The 17,718-nt window shown below is 40.8% G+C and overlaps 1 protein-coding gene across 3 annotated transcripts in view; it reads left to right on the top strand.

Moving 5' to 3' along the window:
• The window catches only part of RARB (retinoic acid receptor beta), a 195,253-nt gene that overhangs the window by 40,029 nt on the left and 137,506 nt on the right, over positions 1-17,718 (top strand). The gene's annotated exons all lie outside the window — the stretch shown is intronic.

Genomic DNA, 17,718 nt, shown 5'->3' with positions numbered 1-17,718 from the left:
ATGGTTAGCTACTGTTCTGTAACAAGTCAGCCTAAAACTTAATGGCTTAGAACAACAACCCTTTATGTAGCTTACAATTGCATGGGTTAGCAATTTAGGCTAGGCTTATCTAGTGGCTCACCTGGCCTTAGCTATGCTACCCCATATTGTCTGTGGTCAACTGCAAATTAGCTAGTTGACTCTACTTCTCAGAGTTGCTGGCTATTGGCTGGGGAGCCCCAGTTCTCCTCCCTCTAGTTTGTCATCTCCATCAGGCTGGCCCTGGCTTATTCTCAGAGGCAGGATTCCAGAAGATAAAATGGAAATATACAAAGTCTCCCAAGGTCTAGGCTCAGAAGTGGTACACCATCACTTCTGCCACATTTCTCTTGGCCAAAGCAAGTCACAAGGCCAGTCCAGACTCAAGAGATGGGAACATAAACTTAACTTGTGAATGGCAGGAGCTGCAAAGTCACGTTACAAGGGACATGGATACAGGGAGAGGAAATTTGCAGTCATTTTGCACGAATACCACACTGTATGTCTAATTGTCTGTGAACTCTAAATGGGACCCTAGGTCTATTTCCCAGCACCCTCACACCTAGTATGGCATACAGTAGGTGCCTAAAGATGGAGGTTGAACAAATACATAAATGTCACTCACTCCCTCAAAGCAATTCTGTGAGTTTTACCTTCTTTTCAAATCATTTGCATAAACATGTGTACTGTTTTACAGGGTAAGGCTAGCTTTGGGAAATTCATGGAAGACTTAGTAATATCTCTGTGCCTCTGGGGTTGTGTTGATTGTTGTAAAGGCTCTGCAGAATGCCCTTTCCTCCAGTAGCTTCAGACATGGCGGCCAGGAAAAGCTGCCAGGGCAACCAGTTGGCCAAAGGATAAAACTGTTGTGCATCTAACTCTTACTTGATTATGGGTAATCCTAACTGACCTTGCTTAAATTCATTCTGAGATTTGGAACGGCTTTGGTGGAATACCAGTTCACTTTGTCCGTTTGTTATGTAGTATGTAAATAAACCATTTTCTAATGCTCATTTAGTAGGCAAATGAAAAAGTACTCCTTTATTTTAGAAAATGTTTAAGTGTTCTCATGTCCAGAAATCGTAAGGAGATATGTTGTAGCTCAGCTTACCTGCTACTATGATGTCCTGGGGGAAAGAAATGATCCAACGTATCTCTTGCGACAGCAAACAGGACATACATTTAAAGTCGTTTCACAATCTGTACGGTACAAACTGATTTAATCAGCTCTTAGCTAATTCCCTGATGTCTTGTTTGAATTTGGGATTCTGACTCCTTTTAGGAAAAACTCCAACAAAAACAAAACCCATACCAGCACAAACAACTTTGCTAAACTTGATGAAGCAGAACAGGATCAATTTATGGTATATTTTTAAAAGAACCATAAACCCAGTAAGGTCAGAGGAGTTTGCTAGCCAGTTGTCTAATTTGATAATTTTTGTACTGTGGGTGAGCCTCTGAACATGTACACTGCCGTTCACCTGGTTGCTAGGAAGGGCTGGCCTGCATTTTGGCTTGCTGGGAAAATATAGTGCAAAATTCACAGAATTGGAGAATATAAGAAGGGAAAGAGAAATACAGCTTTTTAAAAATCAAATGTAACTTTTGTTGTCACTTTTTAAAAATTACCAGCACAGTACAGAATTTATTGTATAAAAACTGGAAAATTAAAACAATCATACTTCTACCCTGGGAAAGAACCCTTGTTAAACCTTAATTTTTCTATGACTTTTAAACCCTGGTGGTGTCGTGGTTAAGTACTATGGCTGCTAACCAAAAGGTCTGCAGTTCAGATCTACCAGACACTCTTTGGAAGCTCTGTGGGGTAGTTCTACTCTGTCCTAAAGGGTCACTGTAAGTTGAAATTGACTTGGCGGCATTGGGTTTGGTTTGGTTTTGGTTTTATATGCCTGTTGTTATTTTTATATTGTTTTTTACAAAAATGGGATTGTATGTTGTACGGTGGTTTGGGCCTACTTTTTTTTTTTTTTTTACTGTGTTTTAGGTGACAGTTTACAGCACAAATTAGTTTCTCATTCAAAAATTTATACACAAATTGTTTTGTGACATTGGTTGCAATCCCCAAAAGGTGTCAGCACTCTTCCCCTTTCCCTTTACACCCCGGCCCCCCCGTGTCCATGCATCCCTGTTTTCCTGTTCCTTCCTGCCTTCTTTTGGACAGGTGTTGCCCATTTGGTCTTGTACACTTGACTGCACTAAGAAGCATATTCCTCACGTGTATTACAGTTTGTTTTATAGGCCTGTCTAATCTTTTTGGGTGAAAGGTAAACTTCAGAGTGGCTTCAGTTCTGAGTTAGCATGGTGTCTGGGGACCATAGTTTCGGGGGTCCCTCTAGTCTCCCTCAGACCAGTAAGCCTGGTCTTTTTTTGTGAATTTGAATTTTATTCTATGTTTTTCTCCTACTCTGTCTGGAACCATCTATTGTGATCCTTATCAGAGCGATAGGTGATGGTAGCCAGGCATCATCTGTTTCTTCTGGATTCATGCTGGTGGAGCTATGGTTGATATGGTCCATCAGTCCTTTGGGCTGATACTTCCCTTGCGTCTTTGGTTTTCTTCATTCTCTTTTGCTCTGAGTGTGATGGGACCTGTAGATGTATTTTAGATGACTTCTTGCAAGCATTTAAGAGCCCAAACACTACTCATTAAAGTAAGATGTAGAACATTTTCTTTATGAACTATGTTATGTCAGTTGACCTAGATGTCCCCCCAGACCATGGTCCCCCAACCCTCAGCTCAAGTAATTCAGTCTCTCAAGGTGTTTAGATGTGACTAGGAAGCTTCTATGTCCTTACCTTCATCAAGTAGTGCTGACTTTCCCTATATTGTGTGTTGCCTTTCCTTTCACCAAAGTTATTGCTTATCTACTATCTAGTTAATGATTTCTCCTCCCCTCGCCTCCTCTTCTCTGTAAGCATCAAAGATTGTTTTTTATCTATTGTAAAACTTTTCTTGAGTTTTTATAATAGTGATCTCATACAGTATTTTTCCTTTTGTGACTGACTGACTTCACCCAGCATAACGCCCTCTAGGTTCATCCATGTTGGGAGATGTTCTGTGGATTTATCGTTGTTCTTCATCATTGCGTAATATCCCATCGTGTGCATGTACCATAATTTGTTTACCCGTTCATCTGTTGATGGGCACTGAGGTTGTTTCCATCTTTTTGCTGTTGTGAATAATGCTGCAATGAACGTGGTGTGCATGTGTCTATTTGTGTGATGGCTCTTATTTCTCTAGGATATATTCCTAGGAGTGAGATTACTGGATTGTATGGTATTTCTATTTCTAGCTTTTTAAGGACATACCATATCGTTTTCCATACTGACCTACTTTTTAAATTTAGTAATCTTTCATGACCAAAATTTAAAGAACTACATAGTTTTAGGAAACCCTGGTGACAAAGAGGTTAAGAGTTAACGGCTGCTAACCAAAAGGTTGGCAGTTCAAATCCACCAGGTGCTCCTTGGAAACCCTATGGAGCAGTTCTACTCTGTCCTATAAAGTCACTATGAGTCAGAATCAATTCGATGGCAATGGGTTTGGTTTTTTTTTTTTTTGGTATGTAGTTTTATGGTCATAATCAGCTTGATGACATTGGGTTTGGTTTTTGGTTTATTAACATAGTGGCTTATGGTTATACTATCATTTATTTAAGTAACCCCCTATTGTTGGACAATTGGGATATGTCCAAATTTTCTCTATTATAAATAATATTTTAATGCATAGCCTTCAGGTACAACTCTGATAATTTTCTTTGGGATAAAGTAGTAGAAGTAGAATTTCTGGATCAATGGCTTTGTACCTTTCTGAGACTTTTGATACGGGTAGTCAAAATGTCCTCTGGAACAGGTATATAATGTATGCTCTGGGAGCCTGTAAAAATTTAATCTTATTGACAACTAATAGGAATTTCTCCCTTGTGATAATGAGGTAATGTACCAAGAAGCATCTTCTCTTCTGAAATTCTGCCTGTATTTAATGTGATTGTATACCATGGGCCCTATGCATGATACCTTTTGGGACTATGGCAGATGCAGCATGGGCTCCTGGTTGACCTATAAGGGCTGGCCCATCGTTTGGCTGGAGATCAAAGGTCAGTACTCTGGATTAGGAGCCTCAGCTCTAAAGCAGAACACCCAAACAGAACCCAGAATATATCTTCAAGAAGTAATATCAACAGTGACTTTGCTTGTCATGACCAGGATGACCATTTTTTGGACTGTTACTTGGGGAAGAGAATCTTAAAGATGGTGGTACGGTGGTTAAGAGCTACAGCAGGCTACGGCTGTTAACCAAAATGTTGGTAGATCAAATCCGCCAGCCGCTCCTTGGAAACCCTATGGGGCAGTTCTACTCTGTCCTATGGGGTCGCTATGAGTTGAAATCAACTCGATGAGAATGGCTTTGGTTTTTGGCTGGTAACGACAAAGGAATCACTTGTTTTTTGAAAATTTTAGAAAATACTTTTAGTGACTCCATTAGAACCATTTTCTTTTTGGTAGGGGAGGGAGATGAATTTATTGAGCTGTTTCGACTTCTTTTGATTAGTCTATCAGTGTATTTATATTCTCTATTTCATGATGGCTCGATTTTACTGTTTCATACTTCAGCAGCTATCCAGAGAATCTTGATAATGATAATTATTAATCATAATTTAGATATGATTAATAAACCGGCAGTGGGTTTTTTTCAGGTTCCTTGGGTGGCACAAATGATTTGAGCTCATCTACTAACCAAAAGGCTGACAGTTTGAATTCACCGGCAGTATGGCAATCTACTTCTATGGCCACTGAAAACCCTATGGAGCACAGTTCTCAGAAACACATGGGGTTGCCATGAGTCAGAATCAACTCGAAGGCAAGGGGTTTGGTTTTCTTGGCCAGCACATTGCAGAAGCCCCTGGGGGTGAGGCCTGCGAAGCCATTCTGGTGTATCTTCCCTGCAAGGATGCAGAGGAAATGTCCCCTAAAGGTCACTTTGGTAACCTTCTATTTTAAGCAGCCTTTACGAGTTTAAACTCCGCTAGCCCACGCAATCCCTCAGGGCTAATTTTGTCCATTTTCTCATGTGCCTTTGTTTTCTTTGCCTCTGAAGAGAGGGAGGCACTCATCTCCAGGATAGATTTCGGCTGCTGGGCTGTTTTTTTTTTCTGGTAGACAGCAAGGAGAATGTTCAGTCTTACAAAAAGTTTTGCAATCAAGAAGATGTATGTCTGCACTTAAATTCAGAACTTCTGTTAAATGCTACCAATAAGCAACATCATGATAAGTGGAGAAAAGATTGAAGTTGTCAAGGATTTCATTTTACTTGGATCCACAGTCAACACCCATGGAAGCAGCAGTCGAGAAATCAAATGATGATGTATTACATTGGGCAAATTTGCTGCAAAAGATTTCTTTAAAGTGTTAGAAAAAAAAAAAAGATATCAATTTAAGGACTAAAGTGTGCCTGACCCAAGCCATGGTGTTTAGCCTCATATGCATGTGAAAGCTGGACAGTAATTAAGGAAGACTAAAATTGACACCTTTGAGTTACGGTGTTGGTGAAGAATATTGAATATAACACGGACTGCGAGAAGAACAAATCTGTCTTGAAAGAAGTATACCCAGAATGCTCCTTAGAAGTGAGGATGGCAAGATTTCATCTCACATACTTTGCACGTGTTATCAGGAGGGACCAGTTCATGGAGAAAGACATCATGCCTGGTAAAGTAGAGTGAAAAAGAGGAAGCCTTTCAATGAGATGGATTGACACAGTGGCTGCACCAATGGGCTCAAGCATAATGATTGAGGATGGCACAGGACCAGTCAGTGTTTTGTTCTGTTGCTATGAAAAAGAAAAAAAAAAAACCTAACAACTAGCAACAACAACAAAAGTAAATACCACAAATGTGCTCAGTGATTTTATTTGACCGAAGCCATTAAAAATTGTTGTTGTTAGGTGCTGTCAGAAATGTTGGAATATCGACCCGTTCTTTTTGGTACAGTGACTCTGTGTGTATTCCTTCTATCTTCTTTTGATGCTTCCTGCTTTATTCGATATTTCCCCTATAGAATTCTTCGGTGTCCCAACTCGAGGCTTGAATTTTTTGTTCAGTTCTTTCAGCTTGAGAAATGCCTAATGTGTTCTCCCCTTTTGATTTTCTAACTCCAGGTCTTTGCAGATTTCATTATAATACTTTACTTTGTCTTCTCCAGCCATCCTTTGGAATCTTCTGTTCAGCACTTTCGCTTCATCATCTCTTCCTTTCACTTTAGCTACTCTACGTTCAAGCGTACGTTTCAGAGTCTCTTGTGACATCCATTTTGGTCTTTTCTTCCTTTCCTGTCTTCTTAATGACTTTTTGTTTTCTTCATGTATGATGTCCTTCCACAACTTGCCTGGTCTTGGGTAATTAGTGTTCAGTGTATCAAATCTGTTCTTGAGATGGTCTTTAAATTCAGGTGGGATATACTCAAGGTCATATTTTGGCTATTGTGGACTTGTTTTAATTTTCTTCAGCTTCAACTTGAACTTGCATATGAGCATGTGTTCCACAGTTAGCCCTTGGCCTTGTTCTGACTGATAATATTGAGCACCTCCATTGTCTCTTTCCACAGATGTAGTCAGTTAGATTCCTGTGTATTGCATCCGGTGAGATCCACGTGTATAGTCACCATTTATGTTATTGAAAAAAGGTATTTACAATGAAGAAATCATTGGTCTTGCAGAATTCTATCGTGCAACCTCTAGCATGGATTCCATCACAAGGCCCTATTCTCCAACTACGAATAGCTTCCAGCAATCACAGTGACATGCAAGGCACTACAGTGCAACAGACTGACAGACGAGTGGTAGCATTAAAAACTATATATTTTTTAAAAAAACGGTGTGGATAAACATGAACATTATGTTCTATCTGGAGAACATTTTGTCTTTGCCCACCCTGATAGTTGCTTCTGTTTAGGGGTTTGTTGTAAGGCTGAACCCCAAGAACAATAACACACTAAAGATAAAAACAAGAAAAGGACAACGTTTGCATAGCATAGTAGCTAATACTCTGGATTCTGAAGCCTGCCATCAAGTTCCTTATTATGGCTCTTGAATCACACAAAGTAGGCCCTCTTGGAGGCCAAAGGAGCTGTTTTCCTTGTTCGAATCAACCAACAATGGAAAATTTATTTATTCCCTCATTCATCAGACATTTATTAAGCTCCTTCTATGAGCCAGGCTCTAGAATATCGAAAACTTTTAAAATGTGTGCATTTTGTTTAATGTGCCCCAATGCCTAGAAAGTGCATAAAACAGCTTCCATCATATGCCAGTACCAGTTAGTGTCACAGCAGTCCTGACTCATGAGAACCCCATGGGTGTCATAGTAGATTTGTGCTCCGTAGAGTTTTCAGTGGCTTATTTTTCATAAGTAGATCACTGACCTTTCTTCCCAGGCATCTCTGGGTGGACTCAAACCTCCAAACTTTTGGTTAGCAATTGAGCCTGTTAACCATTTGTACTACCATATTTGTTGAATGAATGAACGGGCAAGGAAACAAACAGGGTAGTGTACCGTGCAGTTACAGGAGTTGGGAGAGCATAGAGGAGGTGCCTAAGCCCTCTGACACATTCGGGGAAGGCTTTATGGAGGAGATCATTTTATAGAGGTTGTAAGCATTTTCCAGATAAGGAGGGGGAAAAGAGTGTTGCAAGCAAATGTTGAAAGTCATTTATTTAATGTCAGTCTCCCCCTCATCAGAGCATAAACGCCAGGCGGTGCAGGGTTGGTCTCTCTTGTCACAGATTTATCACCCATGCCTACCAAGGTGTTCCGCATGTAGTAGGGACTTAATGCGTATTTGTTTTTATCATAAATAATATGTAATTGTGTAGTAATTATTATACCAATAAATTAGATCTAATTATATGATAATGCATGTGGTAGTATAATTTTATATGCTCTAATTATATAATAAATTGCATCTAATTATATAGGACGTGTGACGATACAGTCATGTAAACTTTTATGAAATTTTATAAAACAGGACGATACCTGTAGTGGCCAGCTCATTTTCTGAGGGTTTTCTGCCCTCCACCTTAGAGAGAACCCTTCTCTGCTGAAAGATATGTTCTCTTTGGTATTGTCTTTAAGCAAAGGTCTAGCAACTGGAATGATACATGCTCTTAAGTGCTTTAAAGAAAATAAGGATCTCAACATGTCAACTTGAGCTCCACATCTACAAGCATTGAGACAGCTGAAAGGATAATCTAGCTTTTCCTAGTAATGGTTCCTACAGAAGGAAAAAACACTTTTCTTTTTTCTGGACAAACCTGTTCTAAATTGAGAAATCATTTTGGATTGCAAAAGCAGGAAAATCTCTTTTTTTCCTCCTTCTGGTCTATGAATAAGCAGGAAGCAAAAGATGAGTTCTGAAGTAAGCTGCAACCCTGTATTTTTATTTTTCTTATGTTGACCTGGGTGAAAAGAGTTTATTTAATTTGGGGTTTTAAGCAGTTCATAAATGTTTTGATGGTTGGAAGTTCAGAAATGCTTGTTTAAATGCTTACTTTGGTTGCTTTTGTTTGAAAAAATCTAGAACATTTTCATTGGCTGTTTTTGTTAAATGAAACAAACTACAGGTCTAGGATTTTTAGGGAAGATTTTGGCCTTTGTCGGAGAGTAGAGAAAGTATCCCCAGTTTTCATGGATTTGGAAATAGCTCTCTTGTAATGACATCTCAAGTGTCTGTTTCATGAAGTTTTGGTGAATTAAAAAAAAAGAAATCAATGCTGCATTTTCTGATTTAAAGCAATGAGGGTTGAGGAACAAAATAAATCAGTTTTCCAAAATTCCTAGGGTTCCACATTTAAAAATGAATTGTGACATATATGTAGTAAAATGATGCCAAACAAAAACAAAAAAAATGTATTTTTGCCAGAGGAAAGGACAGTATACTTTTGGGCTTTACCGAGACTGACATAAATCATCGATGAATATCATTTCTGTTTAAATAAAATTACACCATCATAGGTAATGATTTCGTTACTTTTGGGAGATGACTGGTTCAGCCTTTTTTCTTTCTAAACCTTTTTCTACAGAGGCTAAATAGACAGCTCTCAATTCTCTATTTCCTTCTCTTGGTTGGACTCTTGAAATTTCCTATTTTATCAGCCCATTTTCCTTCTCTTCAGCTAGAATTTGGGCGTGGCTATTTTTTATGGGACCTTGGTCTTCCCACCCTCTATGCTTGGCTGTCTCTCAATCTGTGGATGTGTATAGAATCACCAAACTAAAAAAACAAAAACAAACCCATTGCCGTCAAGTGGATTCCGACTCAGCGACCCTATAGGACAGAGTAGAACTGCCCCATACGATTTCTGAGGAGCGGCTGGTGGATTTGAACTGCTGACTTTTGGGTTAGCAGCCGAGCTCTTAACCACTGTGCCGTCTTAAATTTACATGGCATACAGTTTCTAAAAAGCCTTTTCATATATGGAATTATGTGAAAATAAACCCCCAAATATATATTGTCTCCTGCAGAATTTTTCTTCTTAGGTGACAGTCCAAGGCATGTGCTCCTAGTTGGCAACCTTCTCTCTATCATACAATGGACTGGAAACTCAGACTTCTTCCAGTATTATAACTTGATATCCTCTAGGTCCTTAGCATCATCCGATTCTGGCCGTTGGTAGAGAGTACGGTGGAGGTAGTGTACCTGCCTGTTAAAAGCCTGGGCCTGGTAATACATGTATCGCTGGCAAGCACTGGTTACATGGCCAAAACAACTACAACGGAGGCTGGGCGATATAGTCTGGCCATGTGCCCCTATAAAACCAAAACCAGCTTCCATCGAGTCAACTCTGACTCATGGGAGCCCCACGTGAGTTAGAATAGAAATGTGCTCCATCCAGTTTTCAGTGGCTGATTTTTTGGAACTAAACCTCCAAGACTTTTCTTCTGAGGTACCTCTTGGTGGACTTCAATGTTTCACTTAGCAGCCAAGCACGTTAACTGTTTGCACTGCCCAGGGAGTCCAGCGCCAGGACTTAGAGAAGTAGGCGAAATAGGTTTTTTCCCTCCATTTCACAGATGGATTAACTAAGAAAGAATTTACCAGACCAAGTTCTACTATCCTTGACCTTGATTTGTAATCTGATTCTGTCGCTGAAATAGTCACCGTGGACACCTCCTTGTCTACATTTCTGTGCTTACTTTTACCCTGAGTCTTATCAAGCTATCTTTTCCAAGCCTATGATTCTAAATATCTCCATATTTTTAGTATCTTTGGCATAGTAGTTAAGTGCTGTGGCTGCTAACCAAAAGGTCAGTAGTTCGAATCCACCAGGCACTCCTTGGAAACACTCTGGGGCAGGGTTTCCCACAGGGTCACTATGAGTCGGAATCAACTCAACAGCAATGGATTTGGTTTTAGTTTTTTATTTTGACATTTTGAGAGGCTGGGAAAGCTTTACTTCAGATAGTTAGAACTTTATCAGGGGTTAGATTCTAAAGTCAGCTCATACGTCAAAAATCACGCATAGCCAAACAGACCCTTGAAAATCCCTTCAGAAAGCAAACTGCTGGAGGCTGACATGTGTCTCTCATTAAGACCTGTAAAGCTAGCACTCCCACCAGCTTGAGAAACAGATTGCCGTCCCCTCCGTGGAGGACCAGATGATATCGTCGTTTTCTATTTTCATGTTGTACCAAAATTATGTATCCTTAAGCACAAGAATCATGCTAATACAGAGTGATGCTCAGCTCATAAAAATCCCACATCCTTTTAGGCATTTCCTTGTTGCTGAATTTCTTCTCCCATAATTGTTTCTTTGGGATTGGAATTTCTCTTGTATCTTTTATGAACTGGAAACCCTGGTGGTGTAATGGTCAAGTGATACAGCTGCTAACCTGAAGGTCAGCAGTTTGAATCCACCAGGGGCTCCTTGGAAACTCTATGGGGCAGTTCTACTCTGTCTATAGGGTCGCTATGAGTCAGAATTGACTTGACAGCAATGGGTTTGTTTTTTTGTTTTGTTTTGTTCTATGAACTATGTAAAAAAAATTTTTTTTTTCTCTTTTTTGCTTCAGTATTTTTCCACTTCAGAAAGATGACTCAGTGTGTCATTCAGAAAGCAATGCTAGCACGGGGGAACTTTCATTCTGTGGACCCTAGAACTCATCCCTAAAGAAATCTAGAGAGGAAGAGGAATAAAAATCCGTGTGCCTCTGACATCTGTACAATGCCCGCATTGTCTAGGGGGAAGAGGAAAAGCTGGGGCTCTGGCAGGCCTGTCCTATTAGTCTTGTTCCTTGTTCCATATTGAAAAGATGACATTCCTTTGCTAGCAACGTCCTGCCTGAATTTCTGGCACCAGTTCTGTGGCCAGCACTGTGGCCTGGGGCGCTTCTGTTTGGCTTGGTTTTGTTTTATTTCAAAAGCAGCAAAGTGCAGGCTGCATGAGTGTACAAGGTAGAGCTGTTTTTATAGAGCTTGTCATCAGACTTGTCAGGACAGTCAAGGTGGCCCGTCTGCCAGGCGTCTGCTTCCTATTCAGCGGTGTCCAAACGCAGGAAGCCCTGTGCAGTAAACGTAACATATTAACTTGTCCTCAGGTATTCCTGAGGCAGCCCTTGGGTTTTAACACGGGCCCCCTCCTCCTTCTCAGGATTTTAGGTGATGCTTCATTTCAAACTGAGATTGGTGGATTTACAAAGTAAATACTCCAACAAGGAAAAACAAAAATTTCAGTGACCCTCTCAGTTCAGCCTTTATGGAGCTTTTTCTATGCCTGGAAAAAAAAATTATATTGGCTGAGACTTTGAACTGGAGCATGTAAAATGTGCATCTCAGGTTGTATAAGCCTTAAAATAATGAGCAGTAGAAAACTCTGAGGTAGGTTAGCGAGGGGGAGAATGTTTGGTTTTATAAAAGATTTTTATGGTAAAACAAACTTGGAGAAACTAGAATGAGCCAGCATTGTTGGTCCTCCACGGTGCTTTTGAATCTCTGAAAATAGCAACATTCTAAGTACACAACACCACCATTCATACGGGACTGGAAATTCCCCCAAATCAGGAAAATTATCCTTATTAGTTAGACCCAGCAGGGCTCATCTGACTAGTCCATGGGGAAAGGAGAATTTTAGTTTGGTTCTCATTTCTGTATGGAGTACTCCAGCTGTGGATAAGCTGTGCTATGTCTGGGGATTTTGGGAGTGTGGGCATACTTTTAGCCAAGAAATAAGTTTGAAAGTCACTGCCTTAATTTAAACTACTCCTTATTAACGTGAAGAATTTGTTTCAGAATTATAGGATTTTGTGTGTGTGTATGTTTTGATGTATATCAGCTTCCAGAGGAATATCCAGATGGGTTCGATTTTCCTTCAACTGATGAACCAAAAAAACCAAACCCAGTGCTGTCGAGTCGATTCCGACTCATAGTGTCCCTCTAGGACGGAGTAGAACTGACCCATAGAGTCTCCAAGGAGTGCCTGGTAGATTCGAACTGCTGACCCTTTGGTTAGCAGCCGTAGCACTTAACCACTACGCCACCAGGGTTTCCCTTCAACTGACAGGGCCTCCAAATTACTAAATTTATAATCCCAGTCTTCTACAAAGTTTTCTTTTGATGGCATCTATTCCATGTGAATACATAATACATGTTTATGATTTCATCAAAAATATTATGCCACAGGCCTTGAACTGCTTTCTTTCTATTTGTTGTGTGGAAGGATAGAAAAAGTATGAAAACTATCAAGTCCAGTGTCAGAAATCATGGCGGGAGGCAGCAGAAATGAAGTGATTCCACTAGTTCTGGTTATTTCCCTGGAGTAGAATTAAATTTAAAATTTCTCATACAATTGTAGTTGGATCTTAAATTATTATTTCCTGCTTTAACAGTTACGTGGGAATTATGTTGTAGAAATATAACATCAGAGGTCCTCTAACTTCATCAGGAAAAGAATCGTTACGGCATAAACAGCCCAAGGCTGATTGCTAGGTGGTGGAGGTCAGACATACCTCTACCCCCTAAACTTTTTGCCAATTCTGACACCAGCCGTACCTCCCATGGCACTCTCTATGTCTCTACTGGGTTTGATAATTCATTCCAATGGCAACATAGAACTCACAAGCTGTACTTGCTGTTTTGGGGTTTATTAGGGAAATAACAAGTTACAATTCAAGATATAGTTCTATCAGGACAGCCTCATCTCAGCCGTGCCCATAGGCAGGCCTCTCTCTGGCTCTCGGCTCCTCGGCCACTCAGCCTGACATCTGCCCTGCTCAGGCAAGTTTTACAAAGCTCTTTGACTCTGCCAATAAGTGCCTGGGGACACCCCACTATGGTAGGAAGCCTCCTGCCAGAAGGCTCTCAGCTCTCTCAGTCCATGAATCGGCACACTTAATGTGACTGCCTTGTTCTGTGGACCAGGAAGCCAGCCCTCTGTGCTGTCTCCCACTAGTCTCCTGGTTCTGTTGCCACTGTTTCTTGCCATCTCTGGTGTTACAGCTCTCTCTGCCTTCTGGGTCTAGGAGGCTCTCAGCACAGGGACCCCAGGTCCTTTAGGATGCTGTCCACTCCTAGCTCTTCTTTCTTGGTAGTAGTAAGGTACCCCTTTCTACTCTAGGGCTGACTGTCTTTTAAGCCTAGCAGGATGGCAGAACTGACCAGATCCCTGTTAGGGTTTCACACACAAGACTGTAGCCTTCAGTATGAATTACACCTCAACATAAAAAAAAAGTCCTTACAATGGGGCTAATAAGCAACATCATGATAAATGGGAGAAAATATTGAAGTTTTCAAGAATTTCCTTTCACTTGGATCCACGATAAATGCCCATGGAAGCAGCACTCGAGAAGTCAAATGACATTGGGCAAATCTTCTGCAAAAGACCCCTTTAAACTGTTAAAAAGAAAAGATGTCACTTTGTGGACTAAGGTGCACCTGATCCAAGCCATGGTATTTTCAGTCACCTGATAATGCATGCAAAAGCTAGACAACGACTAAGGAAGACTGAAGGAGAATTGATGTATTTGAATATACCATTGACTGCCAGAAAAACATTGAATATACCGTGGACTGCCAGAAAAATGAACAAAGCTATCTTGGAAGAAGGATACCAGAATGCTCCTTTAGAAGCAAGGTTGGTGAGACTTCAGCTCACTTAATTTGAACATGTTATCAGAAGGGACCAGTCCCTGGAGAAAGACATTATGCTTGGTAAAGTAGGGGGTCACTGAAAAAGAGGAAGCCCGCCAATGAGATGGATTGACACAGTGACTGCCACAATGGGCTCGAACATAGCAACGATTCTGAGGATGGTGCAGGACTGGGCAGTGTTTCATTCTGTTGTACATAGGGTCATTATGAATTGGAACCAACTTGGTGGCACCTAACAACAACCCCAACAAGGGTGCCATGCATCTTATTTGCATTATTAGCAAGTTTACCAATCCCCTTGGTGGGCCACAAGCACCTTATTTGCATAGTCCTACCAAGTTATTTGCTGGGAGTTATAAGACCATGATGAGAAAGGCCATAAAGAGTGATCCAACGTACCACAGGCCACCCCTTGCTTTTCTAGCCATAATTCTTTCATAATTAGAGGATAACTTCACCTTTCAATCATTTCACTGGTCCAAAACAGTCATTAACAATTTGTCTTTCAGTAGTGCAAAGAGTTCTCAGGGTGAGTTTTACTCGGTTATCAGACGTTCAGGTCTGCCACAGGTGTCCATCTGATCTGGTCAGGTTCTCCAAAAGTCATCTTGTCTTCACCCTCTCTGGTCTCTGATAAAATTTAACTGAGAGAAGCTTGTTCTTTTGCTCTGAGCCTCTGTCAAGGTATCAGCATAGCAAGACCTTCAAGGGAGTTTATGTTCAGCCACTATACTCCAGTCCAGCGGTGCCTCCCCCCTTAGTCCATCCATCCTTTCACACTTACAGCCTTTACAAGTACAATTTTTGTAATCACAATTAACCATGTTAACAGTCAACACTCACAGCTGAATCATAGAATTCTGTCATCTTCCCCAACCTTTCTTCCCCAGACCCATCAGGAAAAAAGGAAACTATTCAGTAAGGATCCTCCCTTGTCTCCCTCATTTTGAATGTAAGCACCCTCATGAGAGCATGTAAACCAGCCACTTCATGGCTTTCTCTCCTCCCGTTTTAGATAACCAATGTTTAATTAAGTTGCCTGTCCCTATGAAGCCAGTACTTTGAGGAGCGAAGCGTGTTCTTGATCTGGAGAATCTTCTGTCCTGGTTGGAACTTTGAGCACATACATCCATAACAAAGTCTAGTCCGGAGCAAGCCATCAAACTGCAGCAATTTATACCAGCTCACAGTGTCAAACATCTCTTCCTGTCTTCATTCAGTAGGGTTTTGCTCAGCTCCTGTGTTCTACTTGATGTATAAACCAAAACTAAACCTGTTGCTGTAGAGTGAATTCCAACTCATAGCCACCCTACAGGACAGAGTAGAACTGCCCCATAGGATTTTCAAGGAGCAGTTGGTGGATTTGAACTGCCCACCTTTTGGTTAGCAGCCTGAGCTCTTAACCACCATGCCACAAGGGCTCCATCTAAATGTGTATGTGGTGCCAATTCTTGTCTGTTGATCAAATATTTGCATTTCATGTACATATTTACAAAGAGATATTGAGCTTATTTCTGTAAACATTTGTAGCAGGTAGCATCTGCCCCAAATTATGGATTGCATAACAAAACCTAAATAGGTCTAAGTGTCATTACTGAATACGTTTGTTTTTAAACCCGAACTCAAAATGAAATCATTTCTGTCTGTCTACCCCCATGTAGGCTGTATGCTGTTAGAGAATTCACAAATAGACCTGGTGGGCTTAAGAAACCTAATTTAAGTATTTTCGAATTAGTGATTCTAGGTCAGATATTACTTTATTGTTTGATTCTGCTTTATCCAGCTTGTCCTTTGAGACCTGGGTTCAGAAGTAGTGTTCCTTTTCTCTATTATACACACTGTTAGAAATAAGAGCACTGGATGAGAGATGACAGTAGTGGCCTTTCAGGACTTCAGTCTTTACCTGAAATACATCAGAGTGGGTGGACTGTTGTTAGTTACTCTGTGTATGTTCTCATAGCAGAAGTGGATACCATGATGTGTCTCTGAAGATAAGTTATGTTTAAATATCTCAGTAACTTATTTTAAAATAATAAAGATAAAATACTACAAAAACAACAACAACAAAAAAGTCAAACTCATTGCTATTGAGTTGATTCTGACTCATAATGACTGTATAGGACAGAGTAGAACTGCCCCATAGGGTTCACAACAAGCGGCTGGTGCCAACTTTTAGGTTAGCAGCTGAACTCTTTAACCACTGTACCACTAGGGCTCCAAAATATCTGTGAAGACATAAAAAAGAAGTTAGGAAAGAAAAAATGACTTAGATAAGTTTTTGAAAGCTGGTATCTATAACACTTGCTTCTTTTTCTTCACTCCATCTGGGGGAAGCACCATCAGAAGAGTGTGGGCAAGTCTTTGGTTCTGAGCCTTCTTCATAAGAGGGATTGCTGGAAGCAGGTCACCTTTCTTCTCCACGTCATGAAAGCCCTCTCTTCAGTGGAGGCCTCTGCCGTGGACATGTTGGCTGTTAAAGATCTAGAGCAGCCTCCAAAAGAAGTCTTCTTTCTGCTACCTGCTACTTCTCAATGTTATTACTTGTGGTAAATGTTATACTGGAATTTGTTATTCTCACAGGGATGTTCTTCCTTCCATCGTATTCGAGGCTGTAACTCTTCCCATTTTAGACAGCATATGGCTAGGTTATGCTGCAGCAACATACAGACTCAAAGTTGCAATAGCTTAGAACACAGTGGTTTATTGATCCCTTATGCCACATTGGGCAAATCTGCTGCAAAAGACCTCTTTGAAGTGTTAAAAAGCAAAGATGTCACTGTGAAGACTAAGGTGTACCTGATCCAAGCCTTGGCGTTTTCAGTTGCCTCATAGGCATGTGAAAGCTGAGCAATGCATAAGGAAGACGAAAAGAATTTATGCCTTTGAATTATGGTGTTGGCGACAAATATTGAATATACCATGGACTGCCAAAAGAATGAGCAGATCTGTCTTGGAGGAAGTATAGCCAGACTGGTTCTTGGAAGTGAGGATAGCAAGACTTTGTCCCACATACTTTGGACATGTTATCAAGGGGGACCAGTTCCTGGAGAAGGACATCATGCTTGGTGACATAGAGGGTCAGCAAAAAAGAGGAAATCCCTCAATGAGATTGATTGACACAGTGGCTGCAACAATGGGCTCAAGCCTAACAATGATCATGAAGATGACGCGGGACCAGGCAGTGTTTCCTTCTGTTGTATGTAGTGTTACTGTGTGTCAGAAGTGACTCGATGGCACCTAACAACAAGATGCCACATGTCTGTTTTGGATAGGCAGAGCACTCTGGTCCCTGTCACCCACCCTCAAGGACCAAGGCTGATGGTGGCTCCTCCATCCAGAACATCACTGGCCATTGCAACAAGGCGAAGAACAATGGAGGATTGCCCACTTGTTCTCCTACCCTTCTACTGAAATGGCACATGTCTTAACAAATTCATTGACTAAATGAATTATCCAGATGGTATAGAGAAATGCAATGCTATGGTATGTAGAAGAAGGAAAAAAGGGCAACGTTGGTAAACATCAATAGCGTTTACCCCT

This window comes from Elephas maximus, chromosome 27 (assembly GCF_024166365.1).
Source record: "Elephas maximus indicus isolate mEleMax1 chromosome 27, mEleMax1 primary haplotype, whole genome shotgun sequence".
In the NCBI taxonomy this organism is placed as follows: Eukaryota; Metazoa; Chordata; class Mammalia; order Proboscidea; family Elephantidae; genus Elephas; species Elephas maximus.
Note: the sequence above shows the minus strand (reverse complement) of the source record. Positions and strands in the feature narration are given on the sequence as shown.